Source organism: Schistocerca serialis, chromosome 3 (assembly GCF_023864345.2).
Source record: "Schistocerca serialis cubense isolate TAMUIC-IGC-003099 chromosome 3, iqSchSeri2.2, whole genome shotgun sequence".
Taxonomy (NCBI): domain Eukaryota; kingdom Metazoa; phylum Arthropoda; class Insecta; order Orthoptera; family Acrididae; genus Schistocerca; species Schistocerca serialis.
Window position 1 is genome coordinate 32,894,959 of NC_064640.1, and position 14,610 is coordinate 32,909,568.

Sequence of the window (14,610 nt, forward strand, 5' to 3'; positions counted from 1 at the left end):
ATGCGCACTGTACAGGAAAGATGTGTCGAACACCAGTGGTACACATGTATTCTTCAGTCCAACAAATCAGCAGTTGCCGAAAATTGCATTTCTACTGTCCATGCCATGGATTAAAAAGATGTTAAGATTTTAACTACTGCTTCATCTTTTTGGGACTCAGTTGTTAAGGAAGCTGTAGAAATACAACTGGCCGACAACCTGCTAAACCGTGACGAAGGATTTGATCTTGACAATGCTTGGAAACCGCTTATTTCACACCTTCGTTTGGAAAGAATTTCTGCATCTTCACTTCCGACAGATGTTACCTCTTTTAAAGATTAATTATTTATTTACAAGCATGGTGGATTCGCAGCAGCACTATTTTGTTTGCACTCTGTGCTTATATGTTTATCTTTGCTATATACATCTTATCTATGACTAGTGCAGTAGTGGTGACTTTGATATCTTTGACGCATGCGCTTTCAGTCCTCAGCAGCTTTGTATCACGTGACTCTCCGTATAAATACGCACGCGCAAATGCAATGAACTCAGTCTCCGACTCGCCTTGAAGATGGCTGGGAGGTTTCTAACTGAAATATCGCAATAAGAATTGTCGCTGTCCCGAGTGCACGCCCGAAAGATGATGGAACATTATGTCCGCCAGGAAAACTCCAAGAACTGAAAGTTTTCTGCATCATTGAGACTGCATAATCCATCACAGAACTTGTCAGGCAGAAGTCGCCTGCATTTTCTGCAGTACACACCTTGGTGAATATTTGCTTCTAAACCACAATAAATACATCTACTGTGCATATTTAGAGATATCTCTAACAGCTTTGGTTGCCAAAACTATCTCGTATCAGATGGATAGGCTATACCCCTTTGGTATGTGACTTTCCTACAGCAATGTTATTCAAATGAGTAATGGCAAACAATCCACAGCTCCAAGCATCTTTTTGGCTTGAATGTTCCACCTCAACCACCTTCAAGTTCCTGCAGGTCATTTTATCGAATGTAGACAAGTAATTTCACACCTACAAAAGTTTGTGAACATTGACAGACAATCTTCATCTTTCCCATTTTGCTGTAGCAATGAAACAGCAAACAGGCACCAGTGATTTCCATTTACATGTACTGGAATGAAAAGCCTTGCAAAATCATTGAGATTCTTCTGATACGTAAGATTATTTTCACAATTTTTACGTGTCCGGATGCTGCCGGCTGTCTGAGAGCCAATGTAGAAATCTTTCTCATGATCATGAAAAATAGTTTCTGCACAATAATCTACAATAACATTTGTCAGACAATTGTTACCAAACAGAGATTTATAATAATCACTTAGCAAGAATTGTTCTTTTTGTGGTTTAACCATGTCACGGAAAACAGCAACAATAAAATCCGCTTTACATCTTTTTTCAGAGTGGGCTAGATACTTGAGCAAGCCATCGTTTAAACATAGGCCCTACTGTTACACAGTATGGAAGGTTATTGCTTTCCGTGCATTCAGTTTCTTTGTAACCATTCACAGAACACTGAACGGCTGTGACATCAAAATTAAATCTGAAATAAGAAAACGTTGTCTTCTTTTTTTGCCAGAATTCCTCTGCAGTTTTCCCATCATTATTTTCAAATTGCTTCTGTCTTCTCTTTCCTTTTGACTCTACTGCCACTTCTTCCAGTGAATGTGAATCACAGATTTTAAAGTCCCTGAAACAGATCGTACTTGGGTGTCCATGACCTCTAAGAATTGCCCATTAAAAAGTGGTCTCATTTTCATCTGTCCGAACCTGTTCTCCACAGCTGCACCTCTTGATGTCTTCTCCACTGGGCAGATCTGTGACAGTTCCAAACTGCAAAGGCACAAATGACGCATATCTCCTTAAAGTATACGTAACAAAATCTTCCTGATGGAAAGTATTCTGGGCAGTATCATTTCCAAGAAACATTTGGTCTCTCTTTTGTTCTACCTTGGTTTTGAAAAAGCAGTAATATCTACTCTGTTTGTACAATGCTGATGCTGGCATATGATGATCTGATTCACTTTCAGGGGCATCTGTACAGCGCAGCCAATGGTCCTTCATGTGAAACTGATTTAGCACATCCAATTTTGGCACACGTGACTGTCACGGGGCTGGAGGTATCATTCATAAGTGCACAGCATGAGGCTACGGAGCGTAGTGGAAATGCTTAGTAGACAAGTAGCTCACGAAAGTGCTACAGTGCTAGTGGTGTTAATACAAAGCAGAACAATGGCAATGATAAACAAAGCAAACATAGCATTATATCTGCAACAACAGTTGCCGAAGTTGACATTTCGTCAGAAAGGAGTCTGAGGAATTTCGCAGAATGAAAAACTAGCCTTATATGGTTGTAACAAAGTAACCTATTCGGAGGAAAACATGAACACCTGAAGCGGCACTTACACACACTGAATGTACTTATCTTCTGCATTTTGACTGAGGTACCGTAGTACCATATTAAGATGATCATTCTCATCCAAGTCACAATCACAAAAAGCTTTCAATCTGGCTTTCTGCAAAACACACAATTTCCGTACATATTCCATATTATCGCTCAAAGCAAAATTTTCATCGCAGAGGTAAATAATTCCAGATACAACTGCCTTGGGGCGACATCTTGAAGAATACTTTTCATCCTTTTTCTCTGGGAACATCTGAGGGCATAGAATTTTTTATCCTGATTTGTGTGATTTCCGATTACATCAGTTGTAGTCGTATAGACATGGACAGTTCCATTTCCAAGGACACAGTTGGACTTGAAAGTCATACAGTTGTTATATTTGCTCTTTCCATAGCAAACATAACTTAAATATGGTTTGTATTTACCTACCGTTGTTGAACCCCTTGAAACATACGACGCAAGGTAATTTTATCTCAGTGTCATCAAGAACTTCTCCTTATCGGTGTTGTGCGTACTTTGAAGACTACAGGTAACAAATTCTAAATCAACTATGCCTATTTCATAGTTAAATGACACTGACTGATTATTCTGATTAGTCACTTTCATGCGAGACCTTGTATTTACTACTTGTAAGTTACCGTACCTTTCACTTTTGGTTGTATTCAATCCGTAGCTTTCTGCCATCATATATGAAGTCGACTCATAATTGCCCTTTTATCAGAAAGCCTCATAATACTGGTGACTTCCTCCACAATCATCAAAATCAGTATCTTCATAGCCCACGTCTCTTCTTTCGATCACCCGCACAATATGAACTGCGGCGTAGCAAGCGTCCGAAGATCCTCTGAAAGACGTTACATTCTAGTAGTACAGTTGAACACCACCAATTTACACTGAAAAAATGTCAAATCGGAAGCAAACAAACAACAGATGCAGCGCAGGCGCACAGGCAAATGCCCTGTGTGGACGATGAGGCCTCTGTTTGGAATCCAGATAGAGGGAGTTCCGTGCTGGGGATTGGTGTGGTCCACTACAAAAACACTCTTGACCTAATAGGGTGCACTGCCGAGAATGCAGTAAGCGATAGCAGTCCTCGTAGAAATTTGAGAAATCGTTGACAATGATCTGCAGAAGTTAGTGACTTGAAATGAATGGTCTTTAGAATGAAAAGAAGACAAAAGATTAAGGAAGTAAAACAGTCTATTTACACAGTTGAACTAGAACGTTATAAAAGTCAAAGTAGCCTGCCTCTTTTAGACATAGCCCAAAATGAGATGGAACACAAACTCCTCAAGCAGGCTGCGCACAAAAAGATATACTGAGAGGAGCTATCGGTTGCGACGAAACACCGCCAGTAGTTACACCTATAGATACATGACTTCTCTGCTGTTCACACTTATTTGCCTGGCAGTATGTTTCTCGAACCATCTACAGACTATTTTCTATCCTTCCATTAACAGCGTGTGGAAAAAAATGAACACTTAAATCTTTATATACAAACTCTGGTTTTCTCCCTATGTAGGTTGGAGACTATAAAATATTTTTACATTCAAGGAAGACAGTTGGTAATTGAAATTTCGTTAAAAGACCTCGCCGCAACGGGTAACACCTTTTTTAAAATGATTGCCATCCGAACTCACTTATCATACCTGTGAAACTCTCTCCCCTATTTCTCGATAATACAAAATGAGATCTCCTTCTGAGAACTTCTTCGGTGTCCTCTGTCAATTATGTCTGGTATGGATCACACGCAGCACAGCAGTACTCTAGCAGAGCACGAATAGCCATAGTTTTGTTGTCTTTTTAGTAGATCTGCGGCCTTTTCGAAGTTCTCTGCCAATAAAGCATAGTCTCTGGTTCCATCCCCCACCACAACATTATCTACATGATCGTTGCAATTTAAGAAATGGTTCAAATTGCTCTGAGCACTATGGCACTTAACATCTGTGGTCATCAGTCCCCTAGGACTTACAACTACATAAACCTAACTAACCTAAGGACATCACACACATCCATGCCCAAAGCAGGATTTGAACCTGCGACCGTAGCGGTCACGCGGTTCCAGACTGAAGTGCCTTGAACTGCACGGCCACACCAGCTGGCTAAATTTAATCCCCATCTAGTGTACACTTACAAAGTTCAGAAGGGGTGGAGACTGTCTCTTAGGAAAGCGTTAAGCGAATTTTAATCTGCTTTTTAAATAAATATATTTTGTGTTTACTTTTGCTGGATTTGGATGTTACGGTGGTCAGTCTTGTTACAACAATCTTGTGGTCACTAATCCCTGTATCCACCACGATGCTTCCTATCTGCTCAGGATTATTTGTTGATAAGAGGTCAAATATGTTATCATGACCATTTACATTTTGAGTGGGCTCCTTTTGGAGAAAGCATTTTGCACAACTTCTAAGGATGATTTGTATGTACCACTGGCTTTGAATATCCATTTTCGTCAACATATCGATGGTAGATTGAAGTCATCACCAACTATAACTGTATGAGTGGGGTACACATTTGCAGTTCAAGTGGCTCTGAGCACTATGGGACTTAACATCTGTGGTCATCAGTCCCCTAGGACTTAGAACTACTTAAACCTAACTAACTTAAGGACATCACACACATCCATGCCCGAGTCAGGATGCGAACCCGCGATCGTAGCGGTTGCGCGGTCCCAGACTGTAGCACCTAGAACCGCTCGGCCACTCCAGCCGGCCACACATTTGTGATAAAACTCAAGTTTTCTTCGAACTGTTAAGTAACGGAATCATTTGAGTGAGGGTTACAAGAAATCGACACAAAGTTCGTATCATTCCAAATAATGACGGAGATCTTTAGCCAGAAGAAGGAATTAACAAAAGCTGGTTGACCAATAAGGAATGATGTGACATGCTATCGACTAAATATTTTTAACAATGCCATATCGTTTATCAGCCTCCAGAATAAGTGGATCAAACACTACAAAATAATTATTAAGACTGCAGTGGAAAATGACCGAATAATATTAAATAATGCAAGGCGAGCAAAACTGCAAATTTAACAGTTTGTGTTTGTTTTGCTACCAACTAGTATAATTTCATTTAATCCCTGGACATTACAGGGTTATTACAAATGATTGAAGCGATTTCACAGCTCTACAATAACTTTATTATTTGAGATATTTTCACAATGCTTTGCACACACATACAAAAACTCAAAAAGCTTTTTTAGGCATTCACAAATGTTCGATATGTGCCCCTTTAGTGATTCAGCAGACATCAAGCCTATAATCAAGTTCCTCCCACACTCAGCGCAGCATGTCCCCATCAATGAGTTCGAAAGCATCGTTGATGCGAGCTCGCAGTTCTGGCACGTTTCTTGGTAGAGGAGGTTTAAACACTGAATCTTTCACATAACCCCACAGAAAGAAATCGCATGGGGTTAAGTCGGGAGGGTGTGGAGGCCATGACATGAATTGCTGATCATGATCTCCACCACGACCGATCCATCGGTTTTCCAATCTCCTGTTTAAGAAATGCCGAACATCATGATGGAAGTGCGGTGGAGCATCATCCTGTTGAAAGGTGAAGTCAGCGCTGTCGGTCTCCAGTTGTGGCATGAGCCAATTTTCCAGCATGTCCAGACACACGTGTCCTGTAACGTTTGTTTCGCAGAAGAAAAAGGGGCCGTAAACTTTAAAACCGTGAGATTGAACAAAACACGTTAGCTTTTGGTGAATTGCGAATTTGCTGCACGAATGCGTGAGGATTCTCTACCGCCCAGATTCGCACATTGTGTCTCTTCACTTCACCATTAAGAAAAAATGTTGCTTCATCACTGAAAACAAGTTTCGCGTTGAACGCATCCTCTTCCATGAGCTGTTGCAACTGCACCGAAGTTTCAAAGCGTTTGACTTTGTCATTGGGTTTCAGGGCTTGTAGCAATTGTAAACGGTAAGGCTTCTGCTTTAGCCTTTTCCGTAAGATTTTCCAAACCATTGGCTGTGGTACGTTTAGCTCCCTGCTTGCTTTATTCGTCGACTTCCGCGGGCTACGCGTGAAACTTGCCCGCATGCGTTCAACCGTTTATTCGCTCACTGCAGGCCGACCCGTTGATTTCCCCTTACAGAGGCATCCAGAAGCTTTAAACTGTGCATACCATCGCCGAATGGAGTTAGCAGTTGGTGGATCTTTGTTGAACTTCGTCCTGAAATGTCGTTGCACTGTTATGACTGACTGATATGAGTGCATTTCAAGCACGTCATACGCTTTCTCGGCTCCTGTCGCCGTTTTGTGTCACTGCGCTCTCGAGCGCTCTGGCGGCAGAAACCTGAAGTGCGGCTTCAGCCGAACAAATCTTTATGAGTTTTTCTACATATCTGTTGTGTGTCGTGACCATATGTCAATGAATGGAGCTACAGTGAATTAAGAAATCGCTTCAATCATTTGTAATAGCCCTGTACTTTGCACCAGTAATAATTCTGTAACTATTTTTGTATTTGTGCCTCCTGCCGTTCATGCATCACTCTTAACTATTGTGATTTCTTAATTTTGCTAAAAATCAGCACATTCACATCCAACTACTTTTATTTTGCTGCATTTCTGTTTGTTGTAACTGAATATGTTACAAAAACTAGTTGTTGGTTACTCTGTTCTTAATTCCAGATGGAATCGGAGCTCTGTTTGGTAACATTGTACCAGTAATTATTAAGTTTTTTCTCTCTACTATTAGCATAGACATTACAAATAATCCCTCTCTTTGTTTACACTCTGAACAGCATGATATACTGACAATAAATCCGTGCTTAACATTCCATTGCTATCGCTGTTTCAGAAAGAGAGTTTGTAGGTAGTGGAGACCGGGCGTGGTAATTACGACGATAATTAATCACTCGCACTCCCATCAGTTACTATGAATACTTTTATTCTCGCAACATATACACAACGCCCATAGCATAGAGCGTGTACTACAAGGAATGGATATGGCAAAGGAACAGTTGTTCTTGCTGTGTTAAGGCAGAGTAGAGCCAGTGGTTCAAAGTCCCCACAGAGCCACCCCCCACCACCCACCCTCCCCCTTCCCAAGTGTGGAGCACAGTGACTGGTGTACGTCATTATGTGTTGTCCCGCTGTCGATGGCAAGGGTCAACATGTCAATGGTCAAACATGTCGTAGGCCGCCAGTTGCCTGGGTGGCCGGGCCGCGATGTCAGTGGCGGTTCTGATGGGACCGTGGCAGTGTCTGTTGACATGTTGGTGGCTGGTGATGCGTCGTCCAGTGTTGGTGAGGCTGTCGGTCCGCTGGAGGCGGTGTTCGGGGTGTCAGTCATTATGAAGTGCTCCGGGGCCGACACAAGCAGGTAGTCGTCCGAAGAAAGAGTAAACTTCAGACCTGCTGTGTCAATCATATGCAGAAGGGGTGTGGAGTGCTCTTACGACCTCGAGACCGTGCTGTAGCCCAACTGTCTATTGTCGAATTTGGCCTTAACCATGAGTAGTGAGTTTTGCAGTGTTGGGTAAATGTCTTCTGGGAAGTAGTGTTGCAGGTCCAGGCTCACTAAACTGGCTTGAGGGGTCTGGAGCTGTAGCAGTGGAGGGTAAACACCGGGTGTGTCCACTTAAGTCCAAGCCAGTTTTAGATGCTTGAGTGACACTGTTGTCATTTCCCCAGCTTGCAAGATATCAAAAATATTTGGCCCTTATTTCAACACATTGTAAGGGCCACTGTACACAGTGTGGAGGGCAGGTTTGATAGCGTCAGTCCTAGGCATGACGTGTGTACACAATTGGAGGTCCTTGTGCACAAATATGGTCAGTTTGGCATGGTGGGATAATGGTGGGATGTGGATGTGGTCATGCTTCACTAGGTCCAGCAGGTTGACACCCAGTGGGTTGATGGTTTGAGATATGAACTCTGCTGGGAGGGTGACTGGTTCCTCATAGAGCACCTCTGCCAGCGAGGCATCCAGATCTTCTTTGTAGGCAGCTCGTATGCCCAGCAGCACACAGGGGAGGGCCTCTGTCCACTCCTGGTCGTGGCGTATGAGCACCATCTTGAGGGTGCGGTGTCACCATTCCACAAGTCTGTTGGATTCAGGATGGTAGGCTGTCACGTGGAATCGGTGGCACCCACAGAGGTGGCAGAGCTCAGAGAACACGACTGACTTGAACTGCTCGCCCTACTCAGTTGTCAGGGACTCTGGACAGCTGAAGCATGCAATCCAAAGTGTGATGAAAGGTCGGGTGATGGTGTTGGCTGAGGTATCAGTCAGAGGTGTGGCCTCCACCCATTGAGTAGTCCTGTCTATGGCTAACAAGATGTACTTGTATCCGTTTGACTCTGGGAGTGACCCCACCAGGTCTATGTAGACATGCTGGAAATGGCCCTTCGGGACGCGGAATTTCCCGAAGGGTGGTTGGTTGTGATGTCATGTCTTGGCCTGTTGGCATTGGACGCAGGCTCTCGTCCATGCAGTGCAGTCCCATTTAATGTGAGTCCAAATGAAATGTTCCGTTATGAGTTTCAGTGTCGGGCATACTCCAGGGAGGGACAAGTTGTGGGGAGATCGAAAACAGTCTTCCTGAAGTTCTGTGGGGCAACTGGTCATTGCCTACCATGGGATACATCTCACCAAACTAGTTTGGTTTTGCCTGCGATGGTGCACTGCTTGAGCTGGAGGCCCGCTGTGTGTCCAGATAGCAGATTTTGAATGTCGGTGTCAGTTGATTGTGCCTACACTAGATGGTTGAAGTCAAGGTGTGCTGATGAGGTGGCAAGTTGTTAGAGGTAAACAGCCACCATGTTTTCTGCTCCCCATATATAGCGGATGTCCATAGTATATCGCAAAATCAAGTCCAGGTGGCAGAATCATCAAGGGAAGGTACTGGATGGCTGGTTTTTAATAGCATCAGCCAGAGGATGGTGGTCTGTGTAGATAGTAAGAGGCCGGCCCCCAATGTGATCTCAGAAGTATATCAGCAAAAGCTCATGGTTGGAAGTTGACCACCTTTTCTGAGAGTCAGTAAGTTTCTGTAGAAAAAAAACGTAAGGGTTTGGTTGCACTGGGGACTTTCTGTTGTAGCACTGCCCCAATCGCCCAGTTGCTGGCATCAGCCTCTATAACCATATGGGCGTCTGGTGATGAGACTGCCAGGGTGGTGGTCTAAGTGAGCTCAGTCTGATGATCTCTAAAGCTACTTGCATATCAGGAGTCCAAGTGAGCTTACGTTTGCCTGACATGTTCTTCCTGTGAAGTGACTCTGTGAGTGGCAGAAATGTTTCTGCAGTATCGGGGGAGGCATTGTTGGTAATAATTAATTACCCCTAAAAAACGGTCCAACTACTGATAGTCTGGTGGGGGGGAGAGGTTACGGATTGGTCTATCTTTTCCGGGGTGGGGCGGATGCCCGAGGCATCGACAAAGTGGCCTATGAATGTAACACATTTTTGCTGGAGTAGACATTTGTCTTCGTTGACCACAACACCATGCTCTGCTAGTTTGTTGAATACCTCTTGGAGTTGTTCCTCATGATGTTGAGTTGTTTGTGAGAAGATAATGTCGTCATCCAACTGACAACAGCAAAAGAATATGGTAAAAAATAAGCTGTCAATGACCCATTGCCACGTCTGGGCTGCATTCTTTAGTCTCAAGGGCATAAAGAGGAATTCAAATAGCATTAATAGTGTAATTATTGCCATCTTTGGGATGTCCACTGTGGCCAGTGGGATCTGCGAATAAGCTCTTTTACAGTTGACCTCCCTGCTGATGGTTGCACTAACCAGTTCCTGGGAGAAGCCCTGCATATCTGTCATGGAGTAACTATCAATGATGGTGTGCATCTTCTAACGTCTATAGCCCCCCCCCCCCCCCCCCCCAGACACCAAGTTTTACCTTTCTTCATTCTCATAGTAATCAGTGAGGCCCATGCACTGTCTAATGGCCTGAAGTGTCCCTCGCGTAACAGTTGCTTGATCGCGGCCTTGGCCGCCTTTAGTTTGTGAGGGGCAAGGTGGTGCAGGTGGCATTGGACTGGTGGACCGAGGATAGTATTTATTCTGTTTATGGTACTGTCACATACAATGTTAATCTTTCTATGTGGCTGATGTGGAGTAGCACGTGAGGCCCACGATCCACTTGCAGAGGTGATATAACTGTTTACACTCCACCTGCTTGCGAGAGCAATATCACGTGCAACCCGCTTGCCACAGCATTGTCACCAGAAGTAAGAGGCACTGGACTGACCTCTGGTTCTAAATGCCTGGCAGCGTCTCGGGTGGGTAGCTCTCATTGTTTCTGGTTTGACGACAGCTGTTGCTGTGTGCAGCTGTGCCGTGAGCTCAGAGCAGCAGTTGTGGAGGTGTTTGATAGCAGCTGTTAAGCTGGCATTGGTGCAGCAGAGGTCAGTCTGCACAGTAGACACGGTTTTAAGCTCCTCAAACAATGCCTGGCACTTTAGGGAGAGGTCCAGTACTGTTTCAGAGGTAGGAGGCGCAGGTGGCGGAGTCTTGTCCATTGGTAGGTGGTCACTGTTTCCTCCACTGACAGGTGTGCGGCCATTGTGATATAGTAATAAGGTCCTTTCCAGGTCTGGCAGAAGATTATAATGCCTCAAAAAATGTGTGTCCAACACTGGGTCTACAGTGTCAGCCACAAAAAATGTCCATGCGTGAGGGGTGTGGTTGTCAAGTTGAACTATGATAGATGCTGTGCCTATCATGGGTATCACTAAATCGTTTGCAGAGTGTAGTTGTATAGCAGATGGTGTACGTTTTCCAGGTGCCAGCTAAGATGGCAGCATGCTAACATTGGCACTCATGTGAACTAGGAAGTATGCTCTAAGATAGTTGTCGTAGATGAAGTGCCATGTGCCATCAGAATGTAGACATGGGATATGATGAGTGTTGTCATGTTCTATAGTGAGTTGACTTGTAGCAGAGCAGCAAAATTATGCACCTGTCTCAGGTGGCTGTACTAATTTGGGTAGCTGCAAGGTGGACAACAGCGCTGCGTTAGGCAATGAAGTGTGTGTGGAACCAGCAGGGGTGGTGTGGGCGAACAGGTGCAGCATCCTGGTTGGGTGAATTGTTGTGATGGTTGGGCATGGGGCAATGGCTGGGTGTGAATGTGGCAGGTGGTTGCTTGTGCCTCACTGCAGCAGTCTTGAGAGGCTGCTGCAGGTGTGGTGTGGAAGAGCTCGGCTGAGGTCAGAGTGTCTCAGCTGAGGTCAGAGCAGTTCAGCAACTATCAGTTGGCTGGGCTCTGCACAGTGAATGGTGTGCAGTGATCTCCATGAGTGTAGTCAGTGTGTGGGCTGGCTGTAGATGCAACTGGTGTTGACATCGGTGCCAAAGCCGATGCAAGTGTTTATCAAGGCATGATGTGTGAGGGCAAGCATCTGGTCGGCTAGGCATAACTGCATTTCCAGTGGTTTGTTATCGTGCATTGGCATGGCTGTCTGTATGTTTTCAGGCAGCTTGAGAAGCCGTAGTGACCAGGGAGCAGGATCTGGTAAGAGGTTTGTGTTGATTTGGAGGTATAACCTGCACCAGAGTGCTGACGGGGTAGCATGGCCGAGCAACGTCTCAGCAATGGCTAAGTGGAGTTGTTCAGGTGAATGCAACAGGAACTGTAAGATGAGCATCTTCATTGTCTCACATCTGTCAGTGGTTGGTGCATGTAATAGGAGGTCACTGATAAGATCAGTGTTGGTGTGGAGGCAGTTCAAAAGCACCAAAAACTTGTCGTGGGCATCTGTGATCCTGGCCGACTGCATCTACTACATCATGTACTCACAGTATGTGAACCACACTTGCCGAGAATCAACTTGTAGTGGCCACAGATGTAACTTGGTGTGTGACCAGTGGTAATCTGCCTGGTGGCAAGGGGCTGGGACCAGTATGAGGTTGTTGTAATTGTGTGAAGTATATGGTGCGGGTTTGTAAATGCCACCTGGTGGCACTGGTAGAGGTGGCAGCTGGCATCACAACATTGTAGTCACTGTAGGTGTGTTGGTAACGTGGGTGTCCTACTAACTATTTATCACACGACGCAGTGCTGGTGTCACGGCTGGTGTGTTGGCATTGTGGAGGATAGCATCATATTGGGGTACCAAGGAACACAGCGTTGTAGGTAGGTCCTTGTTGGTGGCAATCGTGATAGATGCTGCATCAGTGTACATCACCCAATGCGGCTGCTGCTGTAGGTATTCCTTGTATTTCATGATGTGTGGGTCATAGTTGCTGTCAGTCTGCTGTATTGCTATGCTGTGGTTGTAACTTGTGAAAACCTTGTGTGGTTGCAGGTAGACACAGTGTGCCTGCTTGTTGAGTGACAACACATGGGAGGCGTGGCCTGGAGCACAGCACAGCTGTTGGTGTGATGTCATCATGATGGCATGATGCAGGTCGCGGTGTGGCAGTAACAAGTGTGACTTCACCCGGATAACATACGCCATCAAGCAAAATGTAAAGTTCAGGCATAGGCCCTGGAAAAATATGGTCTCAAGAAGGTCGCTTGTAGAATGGAATTTTCCACATTAACCTGTAAGTATCAGTTCTCTGCACTGGAAGGCGGTCGTATATGGTGGCGATTGTTAGTCGACAATTGCAGTACTCTGGAGGGTGTCTGTAACTTGGTACATTGCACATGGAATGGTGATACATGCTGAGTCATTAGAATGAAAATGAGTGTGGTGCAGTTCATGAACACTGTCACTGATCAGTATATTAGTAGTACTGGTTAGGTGGCTGGAAGGGACAGTGGCAGGCAGCCATTATTCACTGTCGATGTACCACAGTTAATTAAGGGAGTGGCAGGCTTCATCTCACCATCTTCATTGATAACATCGTCCTTGATTTGCAATTTGGTGAGTCTGTCCATTTGGTGAGAGAAAATGATACCCTGGTTCGGCAGTTGTTGAAACAATGGGAACATTGTCAACCATTCGAGCATGGTGGTTACAATGATAAATAATCACTCGCACTCCTGCCATTTAGTGTGAATACTTTTATTCTTGCAGCATATACACAATACGCAAAGCATAGAGTGTGTACTACAGAGAACTGACCCGGCAAAGATACAGTTGTTCTTGTTGCGGTAGGGCAGTGATATTATTTGGGGGTAGAGCCAGTGGTTCTATGTCCCCACAAGATAAATGATTCATAAACATTACTAACACATTCATAATTACCTTCCACCATCCAGTAATCCTTCTAGATTCTCAAACCTCTGCAATCTCTTCTTCAGTGGCAGTGGGATATGCAAAATCCTGGTCTTACCTGAGTTATCACAATTCCCACCATTGGTGACATTTGTCCTCTGCCAAACACCCATCAGCAAGCCACTCAGAAGTAACCTGCTCACAGGGCACTGTAACACCAATACTCGTCAACCATTAGGAAGAACTTGCATATCTTCTCTAAATAAGGAGAGAACTGTGTATGTAGCAAGTAACAAATTGCAATGGCGGATATATTTATTTACTTATTGAAAACCAAAATTAGCTACGAAAATTGCCCTGCATGTATAATCTGCCATATGCAATTGCAGTAATGGGGCCATGTTCTCTAGATGCTGCAAGTGACTCATTGCAATGGCTAATATTTGTTGAGTTATTGACCTCCGAATTTAGCAACCGAGGCACTAAGTGCATATTTTCTGCCCGATTCAGCTGCCCATATCTCCTAATCAGACTATTAAATGGCTTTTTGTAGACTGGTTACATAAATAGTACAATGTGTTGCTGATTAATTCACCACATAATTTTAGACTCTGGATAAGAATCCATCATGCCCAGAAGAGCTTGTACTTTCCAGGGATCTGATGACTTTTACAATTTCATTGGGTGCTATAAATTTGGAGTGTACTGTAATCATTGGTGTATGTTGGGTAAGATTAAGTAGTTTTATGGCTTCTGAGGGAGACTGATTGTGTTGTGTACCTTTGTTTTTGGCTACAGAGGAGAAAATTTAAGACTTCTTATGCTACCCTTTCCAGATTATTGTGTCTAATTTCCTATGAACTGTGCTACCCTTGCTTATTCTGAAATTCTGTCCCCATGTGTTTTCAATTTAATGATTTCCATATGTTTTGTTTTTATTGTTTGAAGTGTTAATTGCAAGCAGTAGTGATGCCAATACACAAAGATGGCAAGAGACATGTAGTGTCCAACTATAGGCCTAATTATCTGCTGCTAGTTCTTTCAGAAACATTTGATAGGGTAGTGTACGAAAAGCT